At 42.7% G+C, this 18,321-nt stretch overlaps 1 protein-coding gene across 1 annotated transcript in view; it reads left to right on the top strand.

The window, feature by feature from the left end:
- Nucleotides 1-18,321, top strand: part of FIGN (fidgetin, microtubule severing factor) — a 136,700-nt gene that overhangs the window by 44,077 nt on the left and 74,302 nt on the right. The gene's annotated exons all lie outside the window — the stretch shown is intronic.

Raw genomic sequence — 18,321 nt, 5'->3', positions numbered from 1 at the left:
GTTTGTGTCTACTGCAATGTCATAGTTTTATTTCAGTAAAACTATTAAATCATAACCTTTTTATAACTTCCCTTTTACCCTGGTGTATGGTTAGGGCAAAGGTTCAAACCAATCCCTTTCATGTACATAATCATGCACTGCAATTAATCACAGTCTAGTTCTTTAAAAAGGAATCCATTAAGACGCAATACCATCTGAACAATCACCAAGTAGGACATGTGATGCATTAAGTGTTGCAGGCTTTAGCTGTGTGAAAGTTTTGTAGTGTTTAACCTTCATCATAAGAGCATTCCATTTAGAGCAGCTTCTGTGCATGAAGTATTAACATAAAACAGAGATAGAGCGGTGTATCATGTAACGCCATAATTGCTGAGGTCCTTAACAATGATATGATTTTGTTATCCTTAAGTAGGACTATTAGATTCAAGAAAAATATCTTGATAAACTGTAATGAAAATTTGAAAGGTGGGTAATGAAAGAAAATCAAATGAAGTACCTGTGCTCTTATTCTCTCTCTTACATATACAGTTGTGTGCCAGTTAACGATGGGGATCGGGACTGCAATTCCTGTCAAGCGGTGTTTGACGCAATCTGAACCCTCCGCAGGGAAGGGGATGCTTCGTTCCCCCTGCCTCTGGAGGGTTGTCTGAGCATCCCAAAGGCAGCACGTGTTCAAGCACAGCCTCTGTGAGGATCAGAGGGAAATCGCAGCTTTCACAGAGGAAGCCAGAAATTGCACAAGAGGCACAATGTCTCTCAGTCTGAGTCTTGCAGAGGCAGTACTTGGATGTGCACTGCCTCTGGGAGGCTCAGAAAACCCTTCGGACGCAAGGGGAGCTGAGCTTCCTTTGCATTTGGAGGGTTGGGGTGTGCGCACCCAACGACCATGTGACCACACGTGGTCGTTGCATATGCGATCCCAGCGTAAGTCAATAGGTCGCTAAAGGACACACATCTGTGTTTGGAAAGAAACTAAGTTTGGAGGGGGAAAGTGATAGTGTCTCTAGTTGCATAGGACCAATGACTACCTTCCCCTGAAGGCTGAGTCCCATTTGGTTTCAGATGGTGATGATGCATCTAGTTCATTTAATTCTATGGTGGGACCAGAATTCATATGTCTGGGAAAGATGGGCAGTCTGAATTGGTAGCTCATCAGTGTCTTCTACCAGCTGTTACTCCCTTGTCTTGTGGATCTGCTTATTGGCCGCAGAGACTGGTGCGTTGTTCTTCACACGGCCTGCACAGCTTTTGATCCTACCAATTTTGTACAGTACTGTGAGCTGCCTTGTTCTTAACATCTTTTGTCTGTCTATTATTTGAAAAGACACGTCTTTTGTCTGTGTACTATTATTTGAAAAGCAAGCCGCAAAACCAAGGTTATTGAATCTCCAGATAGCTGGTGCAGAATTCTAGATCCTTGTATGTTAAGAATTCCGCAATAGGAGATCTCATGATCACAGATGGGTCATGTGATCCAGCAAATTTGGTGCTCGTCAGGTTTCCATTGTGCTTAAGCTGGTGTAGAACAGCGACTAAGACTAAGCTGAGAATTGAGGGTTCCTTGCCACCAACCTGAATTTTCAGTCTGGAGGTCTCCTTGGAAAACTCCTGCTGGCGAAGTGAGTCAGCTCAGACGTGCGCCAGCGATATCGCTGATGCAAGTCCGCGTGAACCCATGGATTGAGCCCTGGAAGGAGTCATGGATTCAGTGGATGCTGCTGCCACTGAACCTGCTCCTGTTCCTCTCACCTTTGCTCTGATCCCCCCCCCCCCGCGCGCAAGCCTACCTGGAGTGGCAGGCATCTGGAGTCTGCTGATGTGCAGAACCAGCTGCTTGCCACTTCTGGCAGGGGCCAGCCCGTGTGCTCTGGTATGCTTTGCTTTGTGACTGTCAAAAAGCACTTAGGGCCACCAGAACACTTGTTCCAGAGGCGCTAGCTGCCGTTAGAATTGGGCTATGTCATTATTATTTAGATGCATAAGTTGCTTTTCCATTAAAAAAATAATGCTCAAGTGATCAAAGAGCACGTATGATAAAAGTAAGAAGTTAGGAGAATCAAAGAATTGCAGGCAAAAGCCATTTCGTAATCGGCCATGGCAAAAGTCCCAATATACAGCCTGCATGGGTTTCCTGTATGGTGAGATTGCAGCTTTAGAACGTGCTCTCTGAGAAGGCTAGCCAGACCTTTTAACTGCTGCTGTTTTTGTTGTGAACGTACTTGTATTTATCTTTTCTCTACGTTGTTTTTCTTATATTTTAATAGCTGTTGCTCCTGCCTTGTAAGATTTTTAACCTGAAAGCGGGATTTAAATAAATAGATTCCATACTTGTCATGCAGATTATTGATCGGAAATTGTATTATGGGGGGTAAGACTGGAAAATGAAATTATGCACCGGAAACTGAAATATGGAACAAACTTACCTTTGTGCAATTTGTAGAACGATTGATCCTTCTTTCTAGCTTTGTGGCTAAATGCACCAACTACAGAGAGAGCGAGAGAGACAACAAACTAGCCTCTATCGTTGAGTATCAAAGAAAATATACTTGATTGCTTGGAGATGGAAAGAAAGTAGACATCTGGTAGTGCCAGCTGACATCTGTCGCAAGCACTTTAGAAGGCAGCTGTAGCTTAGCGAATGGAATTGAGGACATAAGTTCTAGATTTACAATTATAATAGATTTTCCTTGTGGTTTTCTGTGTAAGGCATTATGTAACTTTGTGTCTATGGTGGTAGGTTGATTTTAATTCTGTGGAAATTGCAACTGATAGACTAACAGTGCAATCCTATACATATTTACTCAAAAATAAATTCCACTGTGTTTAATGGTGCTGACCCCCAGGTAAGTGTATGTAGGACCACAGCCTTAGTTACCTGTAATTACTGGATAATTGATACCTGATGGATAAGAAAGGAACTGCCCTGGCTAATGCTGATGGCACTATCATCGCTGGCATATTTATATTGGTAGGTATTAGAGGAAAGTTTTGTGGTACCAGAACTTGGGCTGAGGATTCATAAAATGGTATATGCAGAGTGGCCACAAAGTCCCTATGCATGAGATTGTGTGACATTGGCATTGAAGCCATTTAAGCCTGCATAGGAACTGTGAATTATTAGGGTGGGTGCGAGTTCTTACTTGAAGCCTGGATTCATTGGATTGCTTGCGGTCATTTACAGGTCTGGAAACATGGCAGGAGAAAAGAAAAATTCAAAATATTGTCTCCACTTGGACAAAGTTTCTGTATGTGGAAATAAAATGTAGATTGCAAAGCAATTCGTATAAAGATTTGCAAAGCTCTCTGCCTAGCAAAATAGTACTGATATATACTATTTTATTTCGGATTTTCAGAAGTTGTTTATTTGAGTGACTTCAGTAGTTGGAGGGATAGTTTAGAATAGGCTTGGAGTTGAAAAGTCAGAATTTCACAAGTGTTTTTTTAAAATAAAAATACAGATGAAAGAAGTTGTGAAAGGAAAATAACTGAAACATCTTTATTAATCAACTGTTTATATATAACATTATGATAGTGCTCTGGCGGTGGTGGGATAAATGATCAGCTTTGTGAATGTGCTTAAACAACACAAAATGAGAAACTTTTTACATTGCATGCGTGTGCAAGTTAGAAATTAAAGTATTTAACCTCCTCTTCCATCTATTAGCAAACTCGTTTTTTTTAAACAATTACAAAAAAATTGTTAAAGCCAATCATGCATTTATTTTGATAAAGAAGCCTGAAACAATATGAGCTCACTTCTACAAATAAAAAGCGAGTCAAATAATCACTCTGAGTAGATTTTTTTCAGGGACCTTATTCAACCTTGTAGGGCATAATTATATTGGTGCTTTAGCATGGGGCAAAGGAAAACATAAAATTAAGGCATGAAAGAGTGTACCTATTTTATGCAAAATAATGGGATAATTGGTATGGGATTTTTATTACCATTCTATTATATAAAGATGCAGTTTTTCCATTCAAATATAGCTTCTTGGTCTATTAAGTTGTGTTCTTGGTGCCATGAATTTGGCTGGAGAGGTTAAGAAGTACTTGAAGGCTTTACGTCTTTGGGATTGTGGTGTGCATTTGTTTTGCCAGAAATGCGCACACAAATGGAGGACTACATGGTTCATTTCCCATTTGTTTCTAGGAAAAAAAAAACACGCATGGGAACCCTCAAGCATGGGCATGAATAGGCTATCCCCAGTTGATTGGTGTTGGTTATATACATGTGAATGATGTTGCTATAATGGCTTGCAAAGCTATCCGCTGGCCTCCCGCCATCTCTCAGAACTCTATGTTAAACCAGTAGCTTGAGCGGAGGGCAGGTTATTGAAGTCCAACTGGTATTCAGGGGATTTGGACGTATTCTTGGAGGCAGAATGTGGTAAATGGACACCAGTTCACCTTTTCTCAGTTTTGTCTAGAATAATGAAATCATGGTGCTTTTATCCTGTAGAGGGGAAAGTGAATTAGTTTTGCATTTCATTTATTTAGGGCGTAATCCTAACCCACTTTCCAGCACTGACATAAAGGCAATGCAACTCCGAGGTAAGGGAACAAACATTGCCCTACCTTGAGGAGGCCCACCAACTGCAGGATGCCCCACTGGCACAGCTATGCCAGTGCTCGTAAGTTTGTTAGGATTTCATTCTTAGGGTGTCCCCTTGACAAGCAAAGGGTATGGAAAAAACCTTTCTTCACAGTGATACAGGGGATGGGAGCTGTAAATAGGTAACCGCTTAAGAAGAAAACCTGAATGATTCAATTGTTTTGATAGCACCACAGTGAGATTTGGGGGGGGGGGGAGGAGAAAAAAGTTTCACACTCACTGAGCTGCAAGTCAAAATTTGTGTTCTGTTTTCAGGACACAAATCTTCAATGAAAGTTAAATGGAATAATTAAAAATGACCTACTAGTAGTTTTGCCCCACAGAATCCTGAGCATAGTTACAAGCACTCTTACTGGTTTTAATTTTTTTATAGTTCACTGTATAGGTCTTGTGTTTTCCATGGATACTGATTGCTGAGACTATGACGTTTTTGCGCAATTGTAGCAATTGCCCATGGTTTGTTAATGATCCTGAAGCATCAACGTGTGGTCTGAGGCTCCTACCAGACATGTAGTTATTCCACAAGAAAATACATCTGTGAGGAACATCTTCATGTTTCAACCCACATGGTATTTGTGTCCACATGTTCATTGCAATTCAGGGCCTTTTTTGTAGCTAAAGCCATAGTAGTCCTTTCTACCACGCTCCCACAGGATCATCCTTGAGCCAAACATCTTGTGTCTGCAATTATGGGTTTGCCCTTCTGAGGGCAATAGTCATCCTGCTCCTGTCACTGATAGTAGGATTCGTGTGCCAGTTTGTGCAAAGGGCTGACTTGCTCATGCAGGAGCAAGCTGTCAGCTGCTCCTTGGGGCTTTTGAACAACCAGCCACAGGATTGTGCCACAAAGCAGGCATGTGGGGGTGGTCATCCAAGTCGCCCTTCACACCTTCACTCAGAAAAGCACGTGTGTGTGTGTGTGTGTGTGTGTGTGTGTGTGTGTGTGTGTGTGTGTGTGTATACACTTTTGCCCACCATTGAGCAAGGTGGGACTTGGGCATTAATAGGATTGTGTGACTGAATGTATGGAGAGTAACCTCTGCCTGCCCAGGGGTGGGAGAAAGGTGCCCACTGTGGCGTCTCTGTGACTAGGCTGTCACCCTATACACACTTCCTTGGGATTAAGTCCCACTGAACTCTGACAGCACCCAAGGCAGAAAGAGGCAATTTCTCTCTAGGCTGGCCTTATTTGCCTCTCGCTTCTCTCCCCTGTACCCTGGTCCGTCCTGAAGGGGTCCTTGAGGCAAGAACCAATGGGGCAGTCCCGGCTTTCCCAATTTCTGCTTTCATCTTTGTCTCTCACTTTCTGCCCACTTCTTTTTATGTTAACGAAGGAGCTGGAAGGTGACCAGGGGTCAGGCAGAGCCATTTTGTTCTATGAAGCTTTAACACTTTGGGTACACACAGCTGGCTTTCCATCCCTTCATCCTCCAACAGGAAGAGGTTAGAAGTGTGACTGAGGGGGGGTCTCCACTTGTTGGCTGCCCCTAAGGGAAGGGGTGGATGCTTCGTTCTTCTGCCTCCCCTCCCCTGATTCCAACCATATTCACAGAGCAAAAAATGAGATAGAAACTACTTCCACTGCTGTCTTTTCTATGCCACAAGCAAGGGGGAGGAGACAAAATGACCAGCTTTGGTGAAGGAGGGGTGCTCCATTGGGAGCTAGTCTAGGGCTTCATCACACCTTTTTCAGGGACTTAAAATTCATGGATATAGAAAACCACGTGATTTTCCTATTAGACATATATGAAAGATTTGGAATTTAATGGAATAAAAAGTGAAAAAAGGTGTTCTGTGTGAAAATATTCATAGATGTCTCATAGATAAGGAAACCCACATGAGTTTAGCATCAAAATGTGCAGTTATTTTGTTAAAACGCCTAATTTCCATGTGGAGTTCTGTACATCTGGTCAAAGAGATTAGAGGGAAGGCCCTTGCACTGCCTCAATGAAAAGTAGTAGGTTTGGTGGTGGTGAGTTTACCTGTCCACCTCTAAGACTTTTTCCTAAAGAGAAGCTGGAGTTAAAAATCATCGTTTTGGGAAGAAAAGCACCCACTCTCGATTTCAGCAGCTTTGATGATGATAATTCACTTGGGCTAGGTAGGCTAATTCACTAGGGCTAGGTAGGCAATCCAATTATTACTGGAAAACATCTGAGTACAGTTTCACTTTGTATGCAATAGGTTGTTTGCATTGATGCTTCTATGTGTTTATATACTCTGAAGGGAGTGAGTAGCAGAAGGATGAAGTTCCAAGGAAAACTGAGCTCACTGTGACTCGGGCTCACCCTTTCAATATTGATGCCCTTGCAAGGATCAAGTAGTTGTAGCGGACTCAGCTGCATGTTACAATTTATGCATGATTTATTTCAGTTGGTCTTTGCAGATTTAAAAATTGTGTTTGCCTTCCTGGCGCACCATTTTTTCAGTCTAAAGATCATAGGTTTTATTTGATTATATTTTGGTACTCTGTTAAAGTCGACTGGGTCACCTTGCACTGCACATCTATTTAGTATTTGCTCATTTCTTTTAACATGTTCATTTCACTCCACTGTGAAAAGTTAATGCCATCTTTTATCTTTCACTGACTGGATGTCAAAGGACGTAACATTAATAGATGCCAGGCACCTCTAATATAGTTTCATGAATGGCCTTTTGAAAAACACACCTACAATCCTCGGAAGAATGTAAAATCTGCAGTATATTGGTAGATCTGCTTGCAGATAACTGTGTAAACAGTGTGCGTTTTATGCAATGCAAATTTGATCAGAACCCACTGTTCTCCTTTCTGGGAGTGGAATTTTTTTTTGTTTTCCTATCACATGGGATAACCAAGATTCAAGGAAACATGTTCACAAGTCATTTTAGCAAGATCTGTTTTTATGGCAAAATCAAAAGATGATCACACCAGACTGAAACACAGAGATGTCCAGAACCAGCAATTGGTTTTATGGAGATAGAAATTCTGATTTCATGTTTGGGAGCCCACTAGAGCTCCCCTTTCAACTTTGTGAGGAGTGACTTCCTCAAAGAGTGCAAAGAAATTTATTTGTGAGTCAAGTGTCCCTCAATTGTTGTGATTTCTGCTGAAATCCAGCACAATTACTACCGTTTAGATTTTATCCTGGCATAAGTACTTGAGTCCAAACATAAGTACTTGAATTACAGGGGCCCTTGCCTCCTTACTTTTTTTTTACCAGTCATCCCAGTTACTGTTTTTAGAAACCTACAGAGGAGGCCATGATACAGCATGTGGAGAGACAGGGAATCATCTTTGTGGATTTTGTTAAAACCCCCCCCCCCCATTAAAGCACTGATTATAACCCCACTTTTACTGTGTAGATACCTGCTACTTTACACAGGTTTCCACACTATAGTTTCCACTCTTTGCATGTATGAAGTGAACATTTGTATAACAAATACTGCATATATTAGACAAAAGCGTCTCTCTAGCATCTATTGCATATAGAGAGTGAACTAATCATCTGCTTTGCAAATATAGAAGTCTGAGTTGGTTAACAAGTGTTATTAGTCTGAGTATAATGTTTTTCTCTTTTGTTAGATGATCCTGCTGTTACAAAGCACACAATTTTGTATGGCAAGTTGTTGTTTTTTTTTCCTCCTCAGGTCACTATTTCCAGCTGCCTGATAAGTCTTGTGACATGGCAGCATAGCTTTGTTTTCACATTACCTGATTAATGTGGGTAAGATCCCGTCTATGCTTCTGTATAATGCAGTTGAGAAGCTGGGAGAAAATTAATTGCTTGAGGGACCATTGACAGTCTCTGTGTCTGACTATTGAGCTACTGGAATTCTGTCAGCCTTATGATGGCAAGCTCCTCTAAAGTGAATTAGTTTAACTGACTCCTTAATTTCTTTATAAGCTATTGTCTGAAACAGAAGGACATTTAGCCAATTTTTTGACAATTGGCCTTGCTGGCACAATTCACGTTTTTCTGCTTCCTTGCTTGCGTTGACAAAATGATATGCCTTCTACCCTTTTCTAAGCACTTGATTCTGTGACTTATTCTGAGACTGAGAATCAGGAGAGTTAGAACAGACAAAAGAAATTATTTGTTTAACCATCATGTAATTAATCTGTGGAACTCCTTGCCACAGAATTTGATGAGGGCGCCTGGCACAGATGCCTTTAAAAGGGGATTGAGCAGATTTCTGGAAGAAAGGTCCATCACAGGTTACAAGCCATAGTGGTATGTGCAACCTCCTGGTTTAGACGTAGTCTTCCTCAGAATGCCAGATTCAAGGAAGTGGCACTAGGATGCAGGTCCCTTGTTGTCTTGTGTGTTCCCTGAGGCATTCGGTGGGCTACTGTGAGATACAGAAAGCTGGTCGAGATGGGCCTTCCGCCTGATCCAGCAGAGCTATTATGTTCTTCATAATCAGCTTTTTCTTTCAATTTATTCAAATAGCTAAATGCAAAACTGACTACTTGGGTGGGGCCATATATGGCTTTGGTTGCAGTTACTATTTCGTAATATCAGATGCAATAATCCATTACGTAAATGTTGGGATTATGACAGGAATAATCTTTATCCTGATTTTTTAGAGCCAACTTGCAAATACAGTTGGGACCTTGGAATCCACTGACTTGACTCGCCACTGATACCGAGGTCCACCTTTTAAATGGCTTGTAACAAAGGAAAAAAAGCATCCAAATATCATTTCCTACCTTTGTGCTGTTAAATACAGGTGGAGCCTTGTTATTCATGAGGGTTCCGTTCCTGGAACCCACGCGAATACCAGATTTTGCGTGAAACCAAGTCACCTGAAATTCGGGGTCCACCAAACTCCGAACATGACCGGGGCTTGCCTCCTGTCATGTCCGGGGCTGTTCGGAGACCTGTGGAGGCCGTGTGCAGCCTCCAAGGGCCTCAAAATGGCCTCCTGAGGTCCTAAAAGGGCACTTCTGGTTTTTGGGCAAAAACCAGAAGTCTACTTCTAGGACCTCCGGAGGCCTTTCTGAGGCCAGTGGAGGCTGCACTTGGTCTCCATGGGCCTCAGAAGAGCCTCTGAAGGCAACTGGAGCACAGCTGCACTTCGGACTCCGAAGGGCTCAAGTGGAGCCAAGTCTGGAGACCTGCATTGAACCAGATTCACAAATAGAAATTCCGTGAATAAAGAGGCTTCACCTGTAATTACAATTTCATTCCATTAGATTCCAGTATTCCCCCCCCTTTTATGGCTGAATACGTTATAGCATCTATACTAGGGGTACCCAAACCACTTGGGGCCCTTCTTGAGACCTTTCAATGCGGCCCTCAGGGAGCCCCCAGTCTCCAATGAGCCTCTGGTCCTCCAGAGATTTGTTGGAGCCCACACTGGCCCAACACAACTGCTGTCAGTGTGAGGGTGACTCTTTGACCTCTCATGTGAGCTGAGGGATGAGGGCTCCCTCCACTGCTTGTCATTTCACATCTGTGATGCAGTAGCGGCAGAAAAGGAAAGGCCAGCCTTGCTTTGTTTAAGGCCTTTTATAGGCCTTGAGCTATTGCAAGACCATTCGGTCATTCATATAAGTTAATCTTTAATATATTCATTTATGTAAACTTATGTAAATTTATTCAAATTTTAAATGTAAATTAATTCCCTTTTTCCCCTTGGCCCTCGACACAGTACCAGAGAGACGATGTGGCCCTCCTGCCAAAAACTTTGGACACCCCTGATCTATACCAATGCATTCTGAGGTGACAATGGAGGAGCAAGAAACCTGGGAGGAGCAAGAAACCTGGAAGGATCTTTAAAGCTATTTTTCCACTGATTTCCTATCCACTGATTTTTTTTTTTTTCCATTCACTGGAGATTCCATTTTGGAACCCCGATGGATAATGAGGCATGACCTTTGTCCTTGTGAAACATAAGCACCCTTTTAAAACCAGTTTTGCAGAAGAAAAGGCAGCATATCCCCACGGTTGAACTGCTGCCTCATCTCCCTATTAACTTGTGCAGTTGTGGCAAAGCACAGATGAGGATGAACAGCCGTAACTGTGCCAGGAGAGCAGAACAGAATTTTGAATGCAACTTCACTTTGGTAATTTAAACAACCATGTGTAGCACACTTGTCATGAGTGGTCCAAACAGAAATGTTGAAAAATCAATTAAGGTACACTAGTCCATAAACAAAGTAGACCTGGTTCATCCAAACAGATGTTTCTAAAAGCTTAGGTGGATAACCCTCAGGTGCGGAACATTTGAGATGGTAAAGAATAATAAACAGATGCTGTGCAGATCTGACAGACAAGGACTCTGACAGTGTGGCCTGAGCAGCACTCCTGTGTTGCCTCTTCTCTTGTCATTCAAAGTGAGGAAAATGCTTTCCCTCAATAACATTGTATAGTCCCAACTGATTGGCTGTATTGCCCTTTGATGTTGTCATGTTCGATGCATGATTGGCTGGTTCTGCATGATTGGAAGGAAGTTCTGAAAATTATTTTGTAGCAGCTGCTTATATGATCAAGGCATGGGGAAAATGTAAAAAAAATACACAATACAGTAAAGGTATGGGTTAGAAGCTTCCTTTATACTGAGTTAGACCACTGGTCCATCTAGCTTAGTACTGTTAATACTGAATGGCAGTGGTTCTCAGGCAGCGATCCTATGCATGCCTTCTCAGAAGTGTCATTTGATTCAATGAGACTTACTCCCACTTAAGTGTGAATAGGATTGTAGTCCTAGCCTACCTGGAGATGTTGGGGATTGAACCTGACACCATCTGTGTGTGCTACAACCTTGTCCACAAAGGGCATCCATACTTGGAGTATTTCTGCACCCTTGCGAGATGTACTTTTCACTTTCAGACATGAAAATTTGGTGGAGTTCTAGTCATAGCTCTGTGTGTGTGTGTGTGTGTGTGTGTGTGTGTGTGTGTGTGTGTGTGTGTGTGTGTGTGTGTGCGCGCGCGCGCGTGTGCTGAACACCATGAAAGTAGCTGTAACAGTGCAGTAAATAGAGTATTAGTGTACTGTTGGCTGCGTGTGCTTAGAGATCCATTATTGATAAGCTTGGGAAATGGAATGCTGTGTAACTTGGCTGTATACTTCTTGGATTAATAATTTTTTTTTTAATGTTTCAATCACAGGTTACACATTGCAAAACACACTGATCATGTATGCTATACTTGCAAGTCATATTTGTGGAAAATATCATATGGGGTGGGGCCAGTTCTTTTGTACTTGCACTTCTAAAGGAAGGCACAACACATTTTTTTAGAAGTACCCATGTTAAAAACAGTGCACAATGAATTGACATAAACTTCTTATTTTTTTCGTCATTAGAGACCTATCTAAAACCTCAGGGTAGCCAACCCCTCCAGTGGGCCTCTACAAGAGAAACGGGGCAGCGTGTCATATAAATTAATGTGCCCTGCTACTCCCCAGAGTTCTGCCAACATTTTCCACTGAAGTGTCCTCTTTCTATTTTTATGAACAGTGAATTCACCATGGCAAAGTAAAATCTTCCTCTCCAGGTTGTAAATCTTCTAGTTAGTCTCTATTGCATTGTGTTACACACTAGATGGCATCAGATACGATAGCCAGGCACTGGTGTCACTAGGGGGGTGCGGGCCGCACCAGGTGACGCGTTGGGGGGGGTGATGTGCCCTGGGGGGAGGACGTGCTAACATCACGGGGTTAGGAGCTACCGTGTCATTCCATACACCATTGGATGTGGAATGGCCAGCAGAGTGCAGTGCAAAAAACTGAATTGAAATAGCTCCTTTCATTCAAAAGTTATGGCCAAAAAACCAGAAGGAAAAAATAAATGGAGCCCTATTTAAAGTGAAAGTGAGCCGTATCGTGCGTCTACTTGTGAATAGGCATACTTGCCATAGTCCGTCGGAAAGGGCAGGCTGAGAGGACTCCAACGACACCAGAATGGTCCTGATCCAATGAATGCAGCCCAAAAAACACACTCAAGAATTGCCCCCTCCCAGCTGCGAGTCTGAGCCCGAAACAAAGCCATGTGGTAGTGTTTACTCATGAGTAGGCAGACTTGCCTTAGTCAAGACGGGCTGAGAGGCTCCAAGGACATCAGAATGGTCCTCATCCAATGAGTGCAGCCCCAAAAAACACTGGAGAAGGAGGTTCCTCCCTCCCAGCTGCCTTCCTCCCACTCTGTGGAGCCCTATGGATAGCAAAGCAGCCTCACAGTTGCGTTTACTTGCAAGTAGGCAGACGTGCCTTGGCTGGTGGTCAGGCCAGGCAAAGGGGAATGTGAGGACACCAGAAGGGTCCTGATCCAATGGAACTGCTCTAGAAGGCAGACTCCCCCCCTCCCCAAAAGAACAAAAAAGTGACTTGAATGGTAAGGAGGAAAATTTTCTGTTTTGCACTTGTGAAGCCAGGAGGGTCTTTATTCTGATGTGCCTGAAATAGAAGAACTTTAAACTGGGCACTGGGAGGGCTGAAGAGCTCACTAATTCTTTTTGGGGGGTTGTTATTGCAGGCAGACTTCAGAGTAAGCTCCATTGACCACTATGGAACTTCAGAGTAGACATGCATAGGCTTGGGCTCACAGGCTGCAATCCTATCCACACTTTCCTGAGAGTAAGCCCCATTGACCACAATAGGACTTACTTCAGAGTAGATTCACTTGGTGGAACAGGATTGGCTCCCCCTTATGTAATTATTTTATTTTAATTTAATTATAATTATTTTAATTTTGATGATGTCACTTCTGGCCATGACATCACTTGCAATGGGTCCTGGACAGATTGTCATTCTAAAAAGTGGGTCCCAGTGCTAAAAGTTTGAGAACTGCTGCAATAAGGTGTTAGTAAGTTGACATGCGTGTGTGTGAGACTCTACAAGTTTTCAAAATCACTAAAATCAGTATTTGGAGGAATAAGACCATCATGTTATATATCAATCAATGCGTACTTTCATGCAGAATGCAATGAAACAATCCACATTGAAATATCTGTGTTATAACAAAAGGTACAGCCAAAAAACCAGTGGGGGCGGGGCAATGGTACATCACCAAGCCCACCTGGGACGCTGCCCCGCCCACTACATGGGGTGACACACATGCCTCCCACACCATGTGACACGAATCCTAGTGACGCCACTGTAGTCAAGTACATGGGTGCGAAGTTTTTTTTTAATTCTTCAGTGTCTTGCCAAGTACCTTTTTGTATCTGGTATTTGAATTATTGTCATGCCTCCATGTTCTAGGGGGTTTAGACATTATTTTCATTTGTTTCCCCTATGGATCAACATGAACGCACAACAGAACAATGTGTCTTGCCAAAAGCTGTTTGCCTATCAGTTTCTGATAAAAGAATAGGCATATCTGATCTCCCCCTTTCTTTACCTTGAGGCAAGGGCAGGGTGTGTTTTCTTCTTTGCAGTTGCACATCTTAACAGACGATTGCTAAGTGTTGGCAATGGAGCTATGAGTGTGCAGTAAACATCAAAGACCATTTGATAGTGAGTTTCTTAGAATATAGTGAAAACATCTTCCAGGTGTCATGACACTGCTTCATTGAACTGATTTTCTACATTGTGGTACATTAATAACATCCTTGCAGGTTTCTTGCAACATGAGGGGAAGGATAGACCTTCTGCAGAAAGTTGGATTTGGGCTTTAAATGAATGACAGTGAAGAGTTTATTAGCTTAAAAGTTAATATGGGGTACAAGTTGCAAGTAGGTCAGCACATTTTGCTTCCTTTTAATCCTGAGTTTTCACAAGACTACTTTTTGCCAACATTTTACTCCTCTTAATACACAGCAATGATTTTTCTTTTCAGCATGCTTCCAAAAGCACCCAACTCATTTTTTTGCAGTGTTGTCTCTTGGATGCAGTTTGGTTTTTCCATCTCAGCTTCTTTTATTCAAAACATTATAAAGTTCTTTGGTAAATCTATCAGGGTGGTGCGATAAACAGTTAAAAAAAAATCCAATAAAATAGTTGTTCCCAAACGATGTGCCACAGTGCTTGAGGGCACCACAGCAAACACACAGGGGCACTGTGGGATGTTCCCAGCAGCCTCTTCTTCCTGGCTGTCCTGGGCACCACCATCTTGGATCATGCAGAAGCTCTCAGAATTCTTGTGAGATCTTGTTTAATCCAAGATGACGGCACCCGGGAGAGCTGGAAAGATGAGGCTGCCATGTAAGAAGTGCATTGTGACTGACATCAGTAAGTCTGGGAACAACTCAATAGGATAATACATAAACTATAATCAAACAAAATACAGAACATAAAACAAGGCAGTAATGCATGCAATTCAGCAGAACAATGAAAACTAATATTAAAATGACCTTCCATTGCATGCTGGATTGCCTGGGCATGCAGAAATGGATTTGAAAACGTTTAACTGAGGCTACTTAAAGAGGGCATCTCCCATTTGGGGTGCTACAAAATAAAAAGGCCCTTTTCCTGACCTCTGCTCACCCAATTACGAGTAGCAGGACCTGTAGCATGGTGTCTGATGAACATGGTGTCTGGGCAGGCTTATAAATGTAGGAAGCATTTATTTAGAAACCAAGGCATCAAGCCACTTGGGTGTTTATGGGCATGTACCAGCACTTTGAATTGTGCCCAGAAAGGGACAGTCATTGTAACTTCTAAGAACTGGATGATATGTTCTAATTAGTAAACTAACATCTGCATTTTCTAACTGAAGTTTCTGAGACATTTGTCAAAGGTAGCCCCACAGATAGCACATTGCAATAGTCTTTCCTAGTTGGTGTTTGTGCATGGGTAACTGTGATTAGACTACCTTTTGTAGGACGTAGCTCTAACTAAGCCTAAGCCATATATGTGAAATGATTGCATATTTTTCTCCAGTTTGTGCCTGCTTCTTCTTCCCTCTCCTTTTCCATTTTTAAATAGTGAACCCTTTGGGGTGAGGTCTTTCACACTTGGAAAAGCACCATGCCCACTTATGATACTGTGTGAATACAGGCATACCTCATATTTGCAGATCCAGTATCTGCTGTTTCACTGATCTATGGTTCTTGGGGGGGGGCATGTCCCCCCATTACCTTCGTTGGTCTGTACTTTACTTTCTTTTAGTTTCTTATTTAACACCGGAAGTGGACATGCAGGCGGGCAGCCTGCATGCTAGAGGGACATAGCCAGATTGTTAACAGTAAGCTGGAACTGTCCTGCTCCTTGTTAACGTTCAGTTATTCTCCTCCCTCTAGTGTGCAGGCTGCCTGCCTGCATGTCATATTCCTGTGTTAAGCAAGAAACTCTTCCTGTGTTAAACAAGAAAATAAGACAGTGCAGAGAAACAATGGTAATGGGCATGGCTAGGGGCCCATTGGGCAACGCTTTATATTTGATTCCTCCGTATCTGCTGTTTTCATATCCGGGTGGGAGGGGAAACAGAGCGCCATTGAGATGGGGGCACCTGTCATAATCGTAAAGCTGGCATACCAACTGAAGCTGGCATACCAACTGAAGCTAATGAAATGCACTGCATGCCGTGGCAGCCAGTTGGGCCTCAATAGTATCCAACACCATCCCAAGGTACAAACCTAGTCCTTTAGAGGGTGCATGACTCATCTAAAAGTAGAACTCTACTTTTGACTCAGATGAACCACCTACCAACAGAATCACCATCGTACTGGATTAACCCTTCAGTTTGTTGACCTTCCTCCAGTTCTTTATGGGGACCAGGCACCAGTTCAGAAATCTCATTGCTTTACTTGAACCTGATGAGGAACCGGAGAAAGAAATATAGTTGGGTGTCAGCAGTCTAAGGACACTGCATCCCAAATCCCTGGGTGACGTTGCTCAGTGGTTTCATGTAAAGTCAAAAAAGCCTGGGAGACTCTGTAGAAGCCTACAGCAAAAACATCCCAAGGCCAAGCTGTTGTCTCCCAGCATCACCTTCTGGAATTGGCTGTGGAATAGGAGTGAAATCACTGAAGTGCAGGGCTCCACATTCCCAATGCAGGCAACCTATCTAGAATGTTGCAGTAGTAGATGGGATTGAAAACCATGAAGACATCTAGGAGAGCAATCAGGGCCTCATTTCCCCACTCTTTTTCCTGGCAGTAGGAAAAAGCGAGAGGTTGACATTCCGTAACAAAATAAAAAAGAAGGGAGGCAAACTCCAAAAGTTGTGAAAAATACTGATGATTTATGGCAGAGCATATATTAACTTGGCATGAGTAGCATGAGGGGCCCAAGGAAAAATGTTTCAAGGGGCATGCATTCCTACTAGCTGTTATGACCTCCATGAGAACACCAAATCAGTTCTCAAGCCTGAAGCCAGATTGAAATGGATCCATGTAATCAGCTTAATCCAAGAGTGACTGGAGTTGCACTGCACCCACCTGCTTTTAGTGCTTTGATGTCCCATTGATCACAATGAGATGTTAAAGAACAAATAACACTTGATTGGTTTTAGCCATGTGCCATTACAAAAGTCAGGCATGCATGCATAGTGTCCAATTTTTGCTTTTTTAAACATCCAAGTAATTTGGGACCCACGTAAAATCTTATTCTTGGGATTAAATGCAAGGAATATAATGAGACAGAATATAGTGCTGAGATAGACATATAAGACTGAGACTGCAATCCTATACCAGTGTTTCTCAAACTGTGGGTCAGGACCCAGTGGGTCACAAGCCAATTTCAGGTGGGTCCCAATTCATTTCAGTACTTTATTTTTAATATATCAGACTTGATGCTACCATGGTACGTGACTGCATCTGGGGTTAAATGTTACAGACCTGTGCTTTGAACAGGCTATGTATATGCTTTTAACAATGATAGTAAATGGGACTTTCTCCTGGGTAAGTGTGGGTAGGATTGCAGCCTAGCATTGCAAAAATTTTTCCTGCTTGATGATGTCATTTTCAATCATGACATCACTTCCGTTGGGTCCTGACAGATTCTCATTCTAAAAAGTGGGTCCTAGTACTAAACATCTGAGAACCACTGCTATGCATTCTTATCTGGGAGCAGGTTCTATAGTACTCAATGGGACTTACTTCTGAGTGGACATGCCTAGGATTGTGCTGTGAATGTGAATGACACAAATATGAAACTAAAAGCTTCCTGGGTGACCTTGGGCCAGTCACTCAACCTCACCTACCTCACAGGGTTGTGAGGACAAAAGGAGGGGAAGAACAATGTACACCACTCTGAACTTGTTGGAAGAAGGGTGGTATAAAAATGTGGAAAATAATCAGAAAAACATTGTCTGTAATACAGCAGGGGCGTATCCATGGATTCACTTATCCTGCATTCTTCCTCCGGAGTGAGGGGAGCGTCCTCTGAGCCCAGCAGAGACTGCAGATGCCCTTGGGCTTCCTCTCTGGAGCTTCCCTGGGCCTCCTAATATTTTATAAGGCATTAAAAATGTCACTTCTGGTTTCTCAGAAAAACCAGAAGTTGCTTTTTTTGCCTTCTCAGTCTGAACCTGCGGACAGATGTCTGTGGCCTCTGCTGGGCTCAGAGGACCTTCCAGAGGTGAGGGGAGTGAAGCTCCCCTCAGCTTTGAAGGGTGGGGGGAGGTGCTTTCCTGTATTCACAGTTTCATTTAACCGCAGAATGGAATGGAACCCTTGCAGATATGGGGGCATGGCTGTACAGCCAAAAAAAGGCATGGGAATCCATATATATACGTATTTGTTTAGCTTTGGCCAAATTTGGTGTGAACAGCACAATTTGTTTGAATGATCTTGTCATCACTGTTTGCAAGCAGGAAGTCAATTTTCTGTCATTTTGACC

The sequence above is a fragment of the Tiliqua scincoides genome, chromosome 1 (genome assembly GCF_035046505.1).
Source record: "Tiliqua scincoides isolate rTilSci1 chromosome 1, rTilSci1.hap2, whole genome shotgun sequence".
In the NCBI taxonomy this organism is placed as follows: Eukaryota; Metazoa; Chordata; class Lepidosauria; order Squamata; family Scincidae; genus Tiliqua; species Tiliqua scincoides.
The sequence above is the reverse complement of the archived record's forward strand: the minus strand, read 5'-3'. Positions and strand labels throughout refer to the sequence as shown.